Source organism: Pseudophryne corroboree, chromosome 4 (genome assembly GCF_028390025.1).
Source record: "Pseudophryne corroboree isolate aPseCor3 chromosome 4, aPseCor3.hap2, whole genome shotgun sequence".
Taxonomy (NCBI): Eukaryota; Metazoa; Chordata; class Amphibia; order Anura; family Myobatrachidae; genus Pseudophryne; species Pseudophryne corroboree.
Window position 1 is genome coordinate 365623736 of NC_086447.1, and position 16104 is coordinate 365639839.

At 47.7% G+C, this 16104-nt stretch overlaps 1 long non-coding RNA gene across 2 annotated transcripts in view; it reads right to left on the minus strand.

Annotated features, from left to right (window-relative positions):
• Nucleotides 1-16104, minus strand: part of LOC134909561 (uncharacterized) — a 309906-nt gene that overhangs the window by 200513 nt on the left and 93289 nt on the right. The window contains exon 5 of one of the 2 annotated variants that reach the window (XR_010175973.1): nucleotides 5316-9282. The exons of the other annotated variant lie outside the window; for it this stretch is intronic. This is a non-coding gene — a long non-coding RNA (uncharacterized LOC134909561). Of the gene's footprint in view, nucleotides 1-5315; nucleotides 9283-16104 lie in introns of those variants that run through there. 2 annotated transcript variants of the gene reach the window in all.

Genomic DNA, 16104 nt, shown 5'->3' on the forward strand with positions numbered 1-16104 from the left:
CATGCATGGAAAGAATGCAAAGCTGTCATTTAGCCCCAATCCATTCCGGCATCAAATGCTTGCAGTCACTCCAAACTTCAGCAGGTACATGCTCTTGCAATCCAATACCGGACAGCGTAGGATGAATAAACCTGGAGTTTGTTTTGTCTCCATCACCGTAGCAACCAGTAGCTACCCCCACTAACTCTATCCTTGCTGAGTATGAGAAAGGCTGGGAGGGGGTTTACACCTGTTTTACCGTTTTAAGATTGACATTACAACCAGTATGTGTATTGGAGAATGCAAATTATGTATAAATGTATATAAAAATGTTAGTTTGATGCTTCAAATGCTTTTTAATATGGATACACATATTTGTACATATGTGTATAATTTATAGCCATTAGAAATAATATGCATCTTAAAAATATAAAAAAGAAATACAGTCTATGTCAGAGGTTCTCAAACGCGGTCCTCAAGGCAGCCCAACGGTCCAGGTTTTAGGTTTATCCATGCTTTACCACAGGTGACTTAATTAGCACCCTAGTCTATTCGATGTAACCATCTGTGCTGAGCTATGGATATACCTAAAACCTGGACCGTTGGGGTGCCTTGAGGGCCGCGTTTGGGAACCTCTGGTCTATGTATTACACAGGTTTATTCATTTTTTGGAAATCAAATGTTTATTATTGTACATGAACTAATGTAATATTTACAACCCTGAGGCTGGGGCCACACATAGCGGCCAAGCGGATCCCGCTGAATGCGACCCGCTTGGCTGGAAGGGGGTTTGTGTGTGCACAAACAGGATCCGACCAGTGACACACAGGATTTCAATAGAACACAGTGCACAGCCGCATACCCTCCAACATGACCCACTCCACTAGGTACAAAATGCTCTGTTTCTGGACTTCCCTCTTAATTTATTATTGCCATCACCTGTGAAGAAACAGCTTTCTTATCATTTAACTAGTTCAACACAGGTGATGTAAATCATAAATTAAGAGGGAAGTCCAGAAACAGAGCATTTTGTACCTAGTGGGGCGGGTCATGTTGGAAGGTCTGCAGCCGCACTGTGTGAACACATACAGTGAAATGTATGTGTTCTGTTTGAAATCCTGCCATCCGGCCCAACCGCAGCATGCTATGGTTGGATCCACCGGCGGCGGGACTGCAGCACATGTGTGGGCACCTACATAGGTGCCCATGTGCACTCTCCTTCCGGCCAATTGGGTCACGCTGAAAGAGACCCGCTTGGTCGCTTTGTGTAGCCCCAGCCTAATCTCACATTAAAATGATTGTCATTGGCAATGCATAATAGTATCTGCACATTTTTCTAACACTAATCACATGTTTTCTGAAAACATCACAGGTATAAATAGAAACACGTCTTTTATACCCCTTTCTGTTTTGCATTTAATCTTCCAATTGGAATGTCTGTTCATTTCGCTACATCAGGACTGGGTTTTTTATATATATTTTCAATTTGAAACAGCTCATTGCTTTTTTAATTTGTTGCAGTGTGAGGTTGTCAAAATCAATTTGTCACTTTATTTGACAAGTTATAATAATTCCTCACTTTTTCAAAATATTTTTTTCTGCAACTCTATTTGTGTCCCTACAGCAGGGCCATCTTTACGTATAGGCACATCGGGCAGTTGCCCCGGGCCCCACATTTCTAGGAGCCTTTGAGCTGGGGTAGGCTAGGCCGGGGAGCACCTTGGAAGGTCAGCAGAGAATGCTGTCCAGCCACTGTGACTCTGAATCACACGCAGCAGAACGGCCAGGCAAGAGCACAGGTGAGAGAGAACGACAAGCACTGGAGCCAATGCCTCCTAGTATAAGAGCTACATCTGATCTGAACCTATTAATGGAGTTGGCACCAGCCAACATCAATGCAGGTAATTCATGTATTTAATTATCTCATACACACATTATCCACTATATAGTGAGTGTAAAAGCGCTGTAAACAGTGTGCTTCTCAGTGTCTTCTTGTCTTTTATTTCCATAGACAATGGGAAGGAATAATAAAACTGAAGAGGCTCGGCATGAAAGCCACTCAATATAATGCTATGATTAGCCTCATGAGATATAGGCATCTGCAAGTGAAGATGAAAGAGTCAGACCCTCCAGGCTAACAGCTACAGCTTCCACTACAGAAACGATCATAAACCAGATGCGGCAAGATACTGTGCACACAGATCCTCACCGCATGCCAAGAAGAGCAAAATGCTAGCATGTGTGCTATGCTGCATAATACAGAGCAAGTTGTGTCCAACTTTAAAATCAGGAATGCACCGCTGCAGGATCTTAAAAAGCAGGATGACTCAATTCACTATAGAAATAAAAAAAACATAAACCAATTGTCAGATAACAAGATGAAACAGGAAACAAACATGGAACCGTCTGGAACTGGACAGTCTCCGCCCCCACCCCTAAGCCCATCCCCCTTCTCCCCCCTTCCCCTTCTTCACTGATAACATTCATAAAGAAGCTGTTTTAGGGGAGATAGCATTAAGTACACTGTGTAATCATCCTCACAGGAGGCAAAAAAGAAAAACACATGTAAAACATTTGTTTGAAATATAAAAAACTTATCTAAAATTTATTTTTACATACATTGTAAGAAAATATAGTTGAACTTGTGAACATGACACAGTATGTGATATATATACTTAAGGATGTTGAGTGATTAACAGTGTTCTGAACATGCATCTAGGTTGCACTGCGCATGTGCCTCAATGGTTTAGCGATGGCGGTCAGAGAGAGGACTTATGTGCAAAGTGATTGACAGGCAGGGATCGTTTAGGGAAGGTAACGGGGAGCGGCAACAAAAATGCAGGTGTGTCGTGACCATTTTTAGGGTGTGTCTCAGCCTGTGGCTGTGATCCTATACACAGCTTCAATGGCTCTTAATAGATTACTTCCTGTGGCTGTGATGTGTGACCATTATTATTCAGAACTTCAATAATCAACTGATCTGTGGGGGTAATTCAGACTTGATTGTAGATCTGCTAAATTTAGCACACCTACAATCACTTTCACAGACATGCGGGGGGACGCCCAGCACCGGGCTAGTGCGGCCCGCATGTCTGGCTCTGCCCCCCCCCCCCCCCCCCCCGCACAGGTACAAAAGCACGGTGGCGATGCTTTTGTACCTGAAGCGTAGCTCCCTACCAGCGCACCTCCTGCGCACTAGCAGGGAGCTACCCGTCAATCTCTGGGTCGCAGCGGCTGCGTGTGACGTCACGCAGCCGCCACGGCCCACCCCCTGCATGGTCCGGTCATGCCTGCATTGCCTGGACTGCGCCCCCTAAGCGGTGGCCCAACACCGCCGGCCTGCCCCCTCCCGCCAAGCGAACGCCTCTGCCTGTCAATACAACCATACCCCTGGGTAATTTACATTTGCATGTGCTTTTCTTATATACTTATTTGCTCAGACTATTATTAAAATGTTTCTTTTCGACTGCGGTTTGTACTGAGAAGGAGACATAGCTACCTCCGTCCCTGGCAAAAAAAAAAAAAAAAAAATGGCATATCAGTGTGGGTTTCCGCGTACTCAGAAAACCCCCCATGTGCACCATAAATCAATATGTCTGCTGTGCCCCCTATGTCCTTTGATCTGGGCAGATAAGCCAATTAGAATCTGTTCCCAACTGTGTCTCTCTTCCTATGTGGGCTGGCAGTGCTACAGACAGGGTGCTGCTGGGAGTTACAAGTGTTTCATCTCAGCTACTCCCAGGCATTGGCGGATCCAGGGGGGGGGGGGGGGGGGGGGGGGCACTCGGGCCCGTGCCCCCCCTGTCATTACCCAGGAATTGATATTGGGGACACAAAAAATAAAAAACGCCGGGTCCCAACTCCCTCAGGATGCGCTGTGAGCCGCAGCGCTGTCCTGTCCTGTGCTGTCAATCAGTCCGGTGGGAGGGACAGAACGGAGGGAGGAACTTGGAAGAGGCGGAGACCATGTACAGTGTGATCTCCCGCCCTCCCCTCCTCCTCTGCTCCGCATGCTCTCCCCCCCACGATGAACTCCGCTGCTGTACCTGAGGTGGGGTCAGTTCGGTACCTGGTCCCCCGGCTGGATGCCGACGCACTCCCCGCTGATTCCCCTCTTCTCCCTCCTCAACCATGCGGCCGCCCCCTCTGCGTTTTCCTTTCCCCCCTAGCCGCATCCTGTGACTCCATGCTGGCGGCCTCATGCGGATCGGACTATACCCCCCGGCCTGACAGCGCTGTGTCCATGGTAAGCGGTGGGGGCCTGGTCCCTGTGGGGTGTTATTTGGTGGGGTTTCTGGCTGCACACTCTCCTGCCTCTTTGTCCCTACCCCCTGGTGCCTCTGTCCCTACTCCCTGGTGCCTCTGTCCCTACCCCCTGGTGCCTCTGTCCCTACCCCCTGGTGCCTCTGTCCCTACCCACTGGTGCCTCTGTCCCTACCACCTGGTGCCTCCGTCCCTACCCCCTGGTGCCGGCCCCGTCCCTACCCCCTGGTGCCGCCTCCGTCCCTACCCCCTGGTGCCGCCTCCGTCCCTACCCCCTGGTGCCGCCTCCGTCCCTACCCCCTGGTGCCTCTGTCCCTACCCCCTGGTGCCTCTGTCCCTACCTACTGGTGCCTCTGTCCCTACCCCCTGGTGCCTCTGTCCCTGCCCCCTGGTGCCTCTGTCCCTACCCCCTGGTGCCTCCGTCCCTACCCCCTGCTGCCTCCGTCCCTACCCCCTGCTGCCTCCGTCCCTACCCCCTGCTGCCTCCGTCCCTACCCCCTGCTGCCTCCGTCCCTACCCCCTGGTGCCTCCGTCCCTACCTACTGGTGCCTCCGTCCCTACCTACTGGTGCCTCCGTCCCTACCTACTGGTGCCTCTGTCCCTACCCCCTGGTGCCTCTGTCCCTACCTACTGGTGCCTCTGTCCCTACCCCCTGGTGCCTCCGTCCCTACCACCTGGTGCCTCCGTCCCTACCCCCTGGTGCAAGCTCCGTCCCTACCCCCTGGTGCCGGCTCCGTCCCTACCCCCTGGTGCCGCCTCCGTCCCTACCCCCTGGTGCCGCCTCCGTCCCTACCCCCTGGTGCCTCTGTCCCTACCCCCTGGTGCCTCTGTCCCTACCTACTGGTGCCTCTGTCCCTACCCCCTGGTGCCTCTGTACCTACCCCCTGGTGCCTCTGTACCTACCCCCTGGTGCCTCCGTCCCTACCCCCTGGTGCCTCCGTACCTACCCCCTGGTGCCTCTGTACCTACCCGCTGGTGCCTCCGTCCCTACCCCCTGCTGCCTCCGTCCCTACCCCCTGGTGCCGGCTCCGTCCCTACCCCCTGGTGCCTCTGTCCCTACCCCCTGGTGCCTCTGTCCCTACTCCTTGCTACCTTTGTCCCTACCCCCTGGTGCCTCTGTCCCTACTCCTTGCTACCTTTGTCCCTATCCCCTGGGGCCTCTCTCTGTCCCTACCCCCTGGTGCCTCTGTCCCTACTCCTTGCTCTCTCTGTCCCTATTCCCTGGTGCCTATCTCTGTCCCTGCTACCTTTGTCCCTATTCCCTGGTGCCTCTCTCTGTCCCTTCTCCCTGCTACATATGTCGCTACTCCCTAGTACCATATAAAATGTGTATAACATGCTCTACCTGTCGCAATGTGTATAGAACACTAACTGGTGCAATGTGTGTAACGTGTTCTACCTGGTGCAGTGTGTATAACGTGTTCTACCTGGCGCAATCTATAGAACGTATTCTACCTGGCGCAATCTATATAACGTGTTCTACCTGGCGCAATCTATATAAAGTGTTCTACCTGGCGCAATCTGTATAACGTGCTCTACCTGGCGCAGCGTGTATAACGTGCTCTACCTGGCGCAGTGTGTATAACGTGCTCTACCTGGCGCAGTGTGTATAACGTGCTCTACGTGGCGCAGTGTGTATAACGTGCTCTACCTGGTGCAGTGTGTGTAGCGTGCTCTACCAGGTGCAGTGTGTATAGCGTGCTCTACCTGGTGCAGTGTGTGTAACGTGCTCTACCTGGTGCAGTGTGTGCAACGTGCTCTACCTGGTGCAGTGTGTATAACGTGCTCTACCTGGTGCAGTGTGTATAACGTGCTCTACCTGGTGCAGTGTGTGTAACGTGCTCTACCTGGTGCAGTGTGTATAACGTGCTCTGCCTGGTGCAGTGTGTATAGCGTGCTCTACCTGGCGTAGTGTGTATAGCGTGCTCTACCTGGTGCAATGTGTATAGCATGCTCTACCTGGCGCAGTGTGTATAACGTGCTCTACCTGGTGCAGTGTGTGTAACGTGCTCTACCTGGCGCAGTGTGCATAACGTGCTCTACCTGGTGCAGTGTGTGTAACGTGCTCTACCTGGCGCAGTGTGTATAACGTGCTCTACCTGGTGCAGTGTGTGTATGGTGCTCTACCTGGTGCAGTGTGTATAACGTGCTCTACCTGGTGCAATGTGTGTAACGTGCTCTACCTGGCGCAATGTGTATAACGTGCTCTACCCGGCGCAGTGTGTATAGCGTGCTCTACCTGGTGCAATGTGTGTATAGCGTGCTCTACCTGGTGCAATGTGTATATAACGTGCTCTACCTGGTGCAGTGTGTATATAACGTGCTCTACCTGGTGCAGTGTGTATAACGTGCTCTACCTGGTGCAATGTGTGTAACGTGCTCTACCTGACGCAATGTGTATAACGTGCTCTACCCGGCGCAGTGTGTATAGCGTGCTCTACCTGGTGCAATGTGTGTATAGCGTGCTCTACCTGGTGCAATGTGTATATAACGTGCTCTACCTGGTGCAGTGTGTATATAACGTGCTCTACCTGGTGCAGTGTGTATAACGTGCTCTACCTGGTACAATGTGTATAACGTGCTCTACCCGGCGCAGTGTGTATAGCGTGCTCTACCTGGTGCAATGTGTGTATAGCGTGCTCTACCTGGTGCAATGTGTATATAACGTGCTCTACCTGGTGCAGTGTGTATATAACGTGCTCTACCTGGTGCAGTGTGTATAACGTGCTCTACCTGGTGCAATGTGTGTAACGTGCTCTACCTGGCGCAATGTGTATAGGGTGCTCTGCCTGGCGCAGTGTGTATAGCGTGCTCTACCTGGTGCAATGTGTATATGACATGCTCTACCTGTGTGGTGTAATGTGAATTGGTATTGTTATGTGGCCATGCTCTTTCCCCATGAAGCCACACCCCAAAATTTTTGGTGCGCGCCTTCGGCGCGCACTGTCCTTGGTTTGAAATATGGCAGGGGGAGCACCAATTTACTTTCTGCCAAAGGGCACTGAAATGTCTACTTACAGCTCTGGTGCAGTGTCCTGCATGCTACACAGCCCAGCAGCATTGTCACCCCCTCCTCCCCCTCGCAATACTTTTGTAGTGTCCAAATCAAGTCTGTTTTTATATTTGAATAATTAATAAGATTAATATGAACCTTCATTCCGATGGGACCCAGAAAAGGACTGATAGGACCCCAATTTTTAAAAGTGAGGGATCCGTGGGACCCACTTTTTTGGGGGGCTCAGCGCGATCACTGACACTTCTTTTTTTTTTCAAAAAGGAGAACCACACTCCTTATCTGGGAGCACGCGTGCCTTAGGTGCATGTAAATATAACTATTACTGTTCCCCTATTATGGTGCCCCCCCTTTCATTTTCTTCTGGATCCGCCCCTGCTCCCAGGATAGGTGACTTTGGACTTTTTAGCTGGTGGGATTGCAGCAGCTATTTCCAAGAATGCTGTTGCTCCCTATTGAAAGAGTAAAGTTGCTGCTGTAGGTAAAATTACTATGCCAGGTGTTATACATGTAACAATATTTGTCATATTTGTGTTCTGCAAAAATTTTCAGTTTGGAAGGGACAGTCTGCAGCAGGTGATGGGTTATAGGTAATGCTGTTGCCAGCACCTTACCAGTGCTGAAAGTAGGGTGGTACGGCATACCATCAAGAAATATGGTGCCGGTACACCATACCATCATCCTACCACCAGTGCCGCAGGGCATGACCCTGCGCCCCTCCAAAAATGGCTGCCGCCTTGGAGGAGACAGATGCTACAGGTACTATTTCACCTCTAGCGTCTGTCAGGGGAAGCGCAGTGTGCCCAGCGCTACCTGGAAGTGCAGATTCCGGGAGTGCCGGCGCACTGTGCGCCTACCTTTTGGCAACAATCATGTAACCCCAGGCAACGAGCATAGAAACATCTGGGAAGGAGCATGTAACCCCCGGCAAGGAGCATGTAACCCCTGGCAATGAGCATGTAACCCCTGGTAATGAGCAAGAAAACCCCTGGCAATGAGCATGTAACACCTGGCAACGAGCAAGAAACCCCTGGCAATGAGCATGTAACACCTGGCAACGAGCAAGAAACCCCTGGCAATGACCATGTAACACCTGGCAACGAGCAAGAAACCCCTGGCAATGAGCATGTATGGCGGTAAGTCCTACTGGGGGCATTATGTGTGTAAGTGGCACTGCATGGGGCATTATGTGTGTAAGCAGCACTACAGGGGACATTATGCGTGTGAGCAGCACTGCAGGGGGCATTATGCGTGTAAGCGGCACTGCAGGGGCAGACATGCTACTGGGAATTTGCCAGTTATAGCAAGCCAGGAAATCTCCAAGTCTCAGCCCTGACCCTGGTAAAGAGCAGAGTCAGGGACCCTGGGCTTAGTAGTTTGCACACTGGTTGATGCGTGTTCACGTGCAAAAACCCGGGATTTAACGGTATGTAAATGGGATATAAGTGAGATAATGTCTCAATGAAGGCGTGATGGCTATATAATTATTAGTCAGATGCGCTTCTGGATGGTCAATTCTGAAACAGTGGAAGGAAAGTTAACGCATCCACAGCTAACATACGCCAGCTGGTTATAGCTTTTATAATGCATAATCCTTCAAAACTGTCCCGATTTTCGCGCGACAGTTCAGTTTTTTTGTGACAGTCCCGCAGTCCCACCCGTGGGCCGGCCACAGTGTCCCGCTGTGGGGGGGGGGAAGGGGGGCTTGGGCAGTTGGGAGGCTCCTGTCACTCCAGTGAATAGATGGGAAACAGAGGGACTGGGGGCATGGCCAGCAGCTCACAGAGTGCCGGGCATGAAATGCCCCCACAGTGATGGAAAATAGCACTCCAGCAAAGCCACACCCCTTTTCTGTAGACTACACACTTTTCGACCGCGGCGCTGCTTCATCGCGACAGGGAGTTCCTCCAACGTCTCCAGATGTTGGGGGGTATGATATCGCAACAGATATAGACACTATAGAATAGACAGTTGAATAAGGAATATAACTGGGCAACAGCTTGTTTGAATGGCAGCCACTGGCAGGTCTGTAAGGGAGATAGAAAAAGCAATATTACAGTAAACAGGAATTAATTAATTAAATATATATATATATATATATATATATATATATATATACACAATTTATTTAAAACACACATGTAACAAAAAAATTATATAGAAAGATCAATGAATCACAACCACCGTCCGGTTTTCAATTTCACAGCACTAGAGCAAATAATGCAAACCATTTGATGTAGCACAATATCATTCTAACAGCACATGCAACTGTAAGGGAGATAAAAGCACTCATTGTAAGCAATACTACATACATACAGGTATAGGGGGTTAGTCAGATGTGGAAGCAAACCAAAAAAGCAAAAAACTGGGGAAAACCATGTTGCACTGCAGGTGGGGCAGAGTGTAACATGCGCAGAGAGATTAGATTTCAGTGGGGTGTGTCCAAACTGAAATCTAAATTGTAAAAGCAGACAGTATTTACTAGAGATGTGCGGCGGGCACTTTTCGGGTTTTGTGTTTTGGTTTTGGATTTGGATCCCTGCTTGTGTTTTGCATCTGGATTGATTTTGCCAAAACCATCCTTTCAGGTTTTGGTTTTGGATCTAGATGATTTTTGAAAAAAACATAAAAACAGCTAAAATCACAGAATTTGGGGGTCATTTTGATCCTACGGTATTATTAACCTCAATAGCATTAATTTCCACTCATTTCCGGTGTATACTGAACACCTCACACCTCATAATATTGTTTATAGGCCAAAAGGTTGCACCGAGGTCGCTGGATGACTAAGCTAAGTGACACAATTGGGTGGCTCAAACATCTGGCCTATCTAAGAGTGGCACTGCAGGATGGCACTTTTAAAAACTAGGCCCCAAAGAGCACATAATGCAAAGAAAAAAATAAGAGGTGCAAGATAGAATTGTCCTTTTGTCCTCCCACCCACTCTTATGTTGTATAAACAGGACATGCACACTTTAACAAACCAATCGTTTCAGTGACAGGGTCTGCCACACAACTGTGGCTGAAATGATTGGTTTGTTTGTGCACCCACAAAAAAAAAAAGCAATTAATCCCCCCACCAAAAAAGAAGCAATTAATCTCTCCTTGCACAAACTGGCAAGATGTCGTCCTCATCCTCCGATTCCTCACCCCTTTCAGTGTGTACATCCTCCTCCTCACAGTGTCCCCACTGGAATTTGTCCCCACTGGAATTCACCATCACAGGTCCCTGTGTACTTTCTGGAGGCAATTGCTGGTAAATATATTCCTGGAGGAATTTATAATTTATTTTGATGAACATCATCTTCTCCACAATTTATGGAAGTAACCTTCTACGTCGATCGCTGACAAAGTTACCGGCTGCACTAAACACTCTTTCGGAGTACACACTAGAGTGGGAGCAACTTAGGTAAAATAAAGCCAGTTTGTGCAAGGGCCTCCAAATTGCCTTTTTTTCCTGCCAGTATACATATGGACTGTCTGACATGCCTACTTGGATGCTGTCACCGATATAATCCTCCACCATTTTTTCAATGGTGACAGCATCATTTGCAGTGACAGTAGACATGTCAGTAATCGTTGGCAGGTCCTTCAGTCTGGACCAGATGTCAACACTTGCTCCAAACTGCCTTGCATCACTGCCAGTGGGTGGGCTCAGAAATGTTATCCTTTTCCTTGCAGCCCCAGTTGCGGGAGAAAATTAAGGAGGAGCTGTTGACGGGTCACGTTCTACTTCAGTTGACAATTTTCTCACCAGCAGATATTTGCACCTCTGCAAACTTGTGTCTGCCAGGAAGAGAGATACAACTGTCAAAGTCGAAAAATATTGCAGTACACACATCAAGTACAAACTACACACAGATGGCCTCCGTGCGCGTACTTATTCTGCCGTGCATGCACATATCCGCAATTTGTGAATGGTCACTCCCGCGGTCCTGCGCATTAGCGCGTGGTATGGGTATTTATGGTAGAGTTTGTGAACGCATGGAAAGCTATCAAAACACATTACATATTTAATCCAAATAGTGCACAATGTACACATAATCTCCCTGCACCACATCAGTAAGTTACAGCAGTTTAAATGGTAACAGAACAAAGGGATTCACCTTTACAGGATAGGAGGGGACAGAACAAGGTTATAAGGTGGTGTTTGGTATCCAGCCGTAGGGTATTGTAAGGGTAATATTCCGGTGTTGGTTTGAAGAAGATTGCATGTTCCTGCGAATAGTTATGTGCAGGAGCAGAATATAGATATAAATTGTATTTACTGTACATTATGTATGCGGCAGGAATCCAGAGGAGACCACCCACAAGAGCAGTTGGAACAGACATCGCCCACCTATTCAAACCGACCTATGACCTCTCCTGTACTGTAAATGACCATCCCTGTGTCCAATGGACAAAGAGATTACAGTATCCATTGTGTTAGGTTTTGGAAGAATTGTATAAAGAGAGCCTGCTGCAGGCCTGGTCAGACACAAGACTCACAAAGTTATCTATCTAGATGACGGAGGACCAGACTGGGTAGCGCGGCGAAATCCAAACAATTATTTAACATTGACCGTAGCCATTATTCTGTTGTATTGTATTGTATTGTATATATTGTAACCCCCTTTCAGTAATAATATGCTGTGGTGTCGGAACCCAGCAGTTTAATTACAATCTGGTGTCGTGTCTTCCTTTCCCTGCTAAGGTTTAAAGTGTATTATTATCGCATTGCATAGCTGTTAAGGGTTTGCAGTGTATCTCTGGGTGTGTACGCGCTGTGTGTACTTTGTACCGTCAGCGCAGCGTTTGTGCGCAAAGTCCGTACACAGTACGGGACTCTTTACGCTAACAGCGTAAAGAGTACGTAGAGTGTGTATTAAGTATAGCGGCTGCAGCGGCTCCATGGTAAAGTGTATTTTTCTTGGTCGGTGGATACACTAAAAACCCTACTTGTGTGCTGATTAGATGACGTCTGCTCTGTATGGTTTGTAGAGATGCTGGTAGAACCCGTAATGTAAACAGAAAAAAAGCTATTTAAAATTCTGTGAATTTTTTTGGGCGCCAAAAGCGTACACAACAAAAGGCACCCATACCCTTTGTATACCCTCTCACATTGTTGCCATAAGACTCAAATTGTTAGATTCATTTAGATCTGTGTGACACCGGTTACATTTTGTTGCTATATAGTTAAAACTAAAATAAATGTTTAAGGAAGTAAGTGTAAAGCACAAACGCAGTCTGGCCTGGTTGTAAAGGTTTATCCAGAAAGAAACTGTGCTGTGTTAAGTGAGCGATTGTAGTTAGTATTGCTCACATTTATAGAAGTTGTGGGATTTGTTTTATTGCGGACGTACGGTTTTGTACACGTGTCTCGGACAAAGTACAGGACTGCGCACGCAACGTAAGAGACACGCACGGTAGCGTGTTTACGCAAAGTGTGTAAGAGTACGGGCGCTAAGTACAAATTACACAATAGTTCGTTTAGTTTAAAGATGGGACAGTAGCCATGCTACAATAGCACAAAACTGCCCAGTATCTAAAGCAGATTAATATTAAAAAAAAATTAGTATAAAAACATTTTTTTTAAATTGCCTCTGGGGTAAAGCTGCCAACCTGAATGAATCCAAATTTTCTGTACAGAAAAACAAAGTGTATTTCAGTGAGCGAACGTAGGAGTGAGTGGATATTTTGAACCCAGGGAATTCGGGATCCGTCGTGTGGTACATCAAGTAAGAGGAGGCTTGGTGGCGTGAAGTGGCTGACTCACGTTAATATAGATTGAAATACGCAAGTCGTGAGGTGATTTGCAGAGGAGCATGATAGTGCATAGTATTGCGATTGAAGTTAAAAGGTTTTTGTATTATGCTCCGGGCTGAGGGTCACAGTTTGTACATTGACCCGTGGTTGTACGGCAGATAGGTAACAAGTACCTATATGCTGTGCAATTGGACCACGTGTTTGTGGGTGCGATATATACAGCGCAACTTGATACCCCTTTATGAACTTTTGCGTAAAATCGCGGTATCATTAGCGCTGTATAGAGCATACGCAAGCGTGATTTGTGTATAAGTGTATAGGGAGTTTTTGCTGGTCTCTCTCAGGAAAATCTCCAGCGGTGTATATTTACTGGAATAGGTAAGTCACTCCTAAACACTTCCAGTGAATAGAAACCAGATAGGGGCCTCACTGGGTTCGCGGTGGTCACTATTGGAGTGAGTCGTGGTACTCAGCGGAGAAGGAGTGGGTGAAAGCGCTCTAAGAACTTTCACCGTCTCGTCTATTCGTATTGTGCATTGGGGATTGCGTAAAAAGTCAGCGATGGGATCCAATTGCACAAGCGGTGGACGTTTTGTAACCAGGGTTCAGGTTGAAGAGCCGCGGCCCATGGGGTCAGCAAGGTTTGTTATGTGTGGTAAATATGGATCACACACGGAAGTCTTTTTGTCTGAATGGGTACGTATGACTGACAAAGATAGGGTACCATTCCCTAGGGTGGCCAGCTTTGAGCCAGAGGTATTACAGAACTTAAGGATAAGGATATGTCTGATAAAATCCAAGAAACAAAGGATTAGACATACAGATTGTTTAAATTTATGGCAACAGGAGGGGGATGTGCAAAGGGTATTAGCTCGCGCAGCAGGTTCCAAACCTAGCGGGAAAACAATGGCGACCGCACCACCACCACCATATATTGTGGGGGAGAAAGTGGCTACAGACAATGGTACATTGGTACAGGATAGGAGAGTAATTGATAAATGTACTAACGCTAACCCTTGCCAGTTGTATCCCATTTTAAATTTTCCCCAGGACTGCGAGCAGGAAGATGAGCCCAGCACGATATCGGCACTCTCTCTAGCAGCCACCATACAGGACACTCAGGTGGGCATGGCCCAACCAACAAGAGCAGTAGTCAGGCCCCCTAGCGGAGGGATAAGTGAGGTCGTGTCCACAGGTAAGTACGGTACCATACATTATGCAGAGACAATAGCTCCCCACATTGTAGAATCAAACCAGAATGATGTAATTGAATTAAACCCTGTCACGGTGATTGCAGTCCCCAATGGGAAGACTGACGCTCAGGGAGTCACTCCCATCAGGAACATTGCCATGCACTGTCCCTGGTCCCGAGCAGAGTTAAGGTCAATTATGTCAGAATTTCCCGATCCCAGAAAAGATCTAGTCGCATGCCAGAGGCTCATTAAAGAGTTAGGTAACGCCAACGAACCCACGAACAAAGATTGGCGAACAGTGCTACGGGTATGTTTACCCTCAAATATTGACCCCGCAAAATTCATAACTGATTGTAAGTTAGACACAGAAGTACCTCTCACTGATGAATACAATCAGGAGAATGTACGGCAAATCAATCTGCAATTAGGAGTATATTTGTCTTACTGTTGTCAAATGGAATAAAATCTCTTCCATAAGACAAAAGGAAGGTGAAATGGCATCCGAATATTTCCATCGAGCACTGCAGGAAATGTCTAGATACACTGGGATCGAGGACATAAAAGATAATGCGCATCACAGGGAGGTAGCTGTTACTGTATTAATGGACGGGTTAAAGGAGGCATTAAGAACAAGAGTACAGACCTCTCTACCAAACTGGAGAGGTATCTCGGTGGCTGCATTGAGAGAGTCCGCTATCGAGCGCGACAGGAACATCAGTAAGCACAGGGAGTCTCAGGGGGAAAAGCTGATGACAGTGAGTATAGACGCACTTACCAAAAAGCTATATCAGCCGAAACCTCAGACCCCTGATGGTAAGTCACGTATAGTAACATGCTATGCTTGTCACCAGGTAGGACATTACTCGAGGGAATGTAAGAATAAAGGTACACATAATGTATACCGACCCTCTAGACCAGGATATGAACCACACTACAATGCACATAATTGGGATCAGGGACCACTTAGGAGACATTACGAGCCACATGCAGGGGAAAAATGAGATACCCACCAAGAAGAGACTGGCAGGCCTCCGAAAATTCTCAGCTACCCCCCTCACATATTGTAGCTGCCAATGCGCTGAGGGAGGGTCTCAACACACAATAGGGGTTGGGCCACACCTGTAGTTTGCAGCCAGTGAAGTTGATTGCTAGCCTTGGTAGTGAACCTGAGGTAACGGTTGATGTAGCTGGTGTATCATTACCTTTTCTCGTAGATACAGGAGCGGCCAGGTCAGTGTTAAATTCAACGATAGGTATAAAAACCATGGGTAAAACAATTTCGGCAATGGGAGTAACAGGAACTGTGCAACAATACCCTTTGAGTAGACCGGCAGAGATTACGATAGGGCCTTTGCAAACCAAACATTCTTTTCTGCTGGCTGCATCGGCTCCGACTAATCTACTCGGCAGAGATTTATTGTGTAAAATGTGGTATGTTCAGAGGCGTAGCTAGGGTTTTTGGAGCCCAGGGCAGGATCAATAATGCCCCCCCCCCCCCCCCCCCCAACACACACACAAAAAAAAAATACAAAAGGAAAGTATGTGCAGACGCCACCGGTGTCACTGTATATAAAGATGTCAGGGTGTGCATGTATAGATGTAGGTGCAATGGTTGAGGTTGAATTTTTGAAGGCGGAATGAAAGAGTGAGATAGCGCTCCTGAAAAGGGGCGTGGTCACTCAAAAGGGGCGTGTCCTTCGGTGTAGTAGGACCCAGTATACTTTCTAGTACTGGTGCCCCTTTCACATTATAGCACACGGTATGAGCCGAAATTCACATTACCCCACACGGTATGAGCCGAAATTCACATTATAGCACACAGTATGAGCCGAAATTCACATTACCCCACATGGTATGAGCCTAAATTCACATTATAGCACACGGTATGAGCCGAAATTCACATTACAGCAC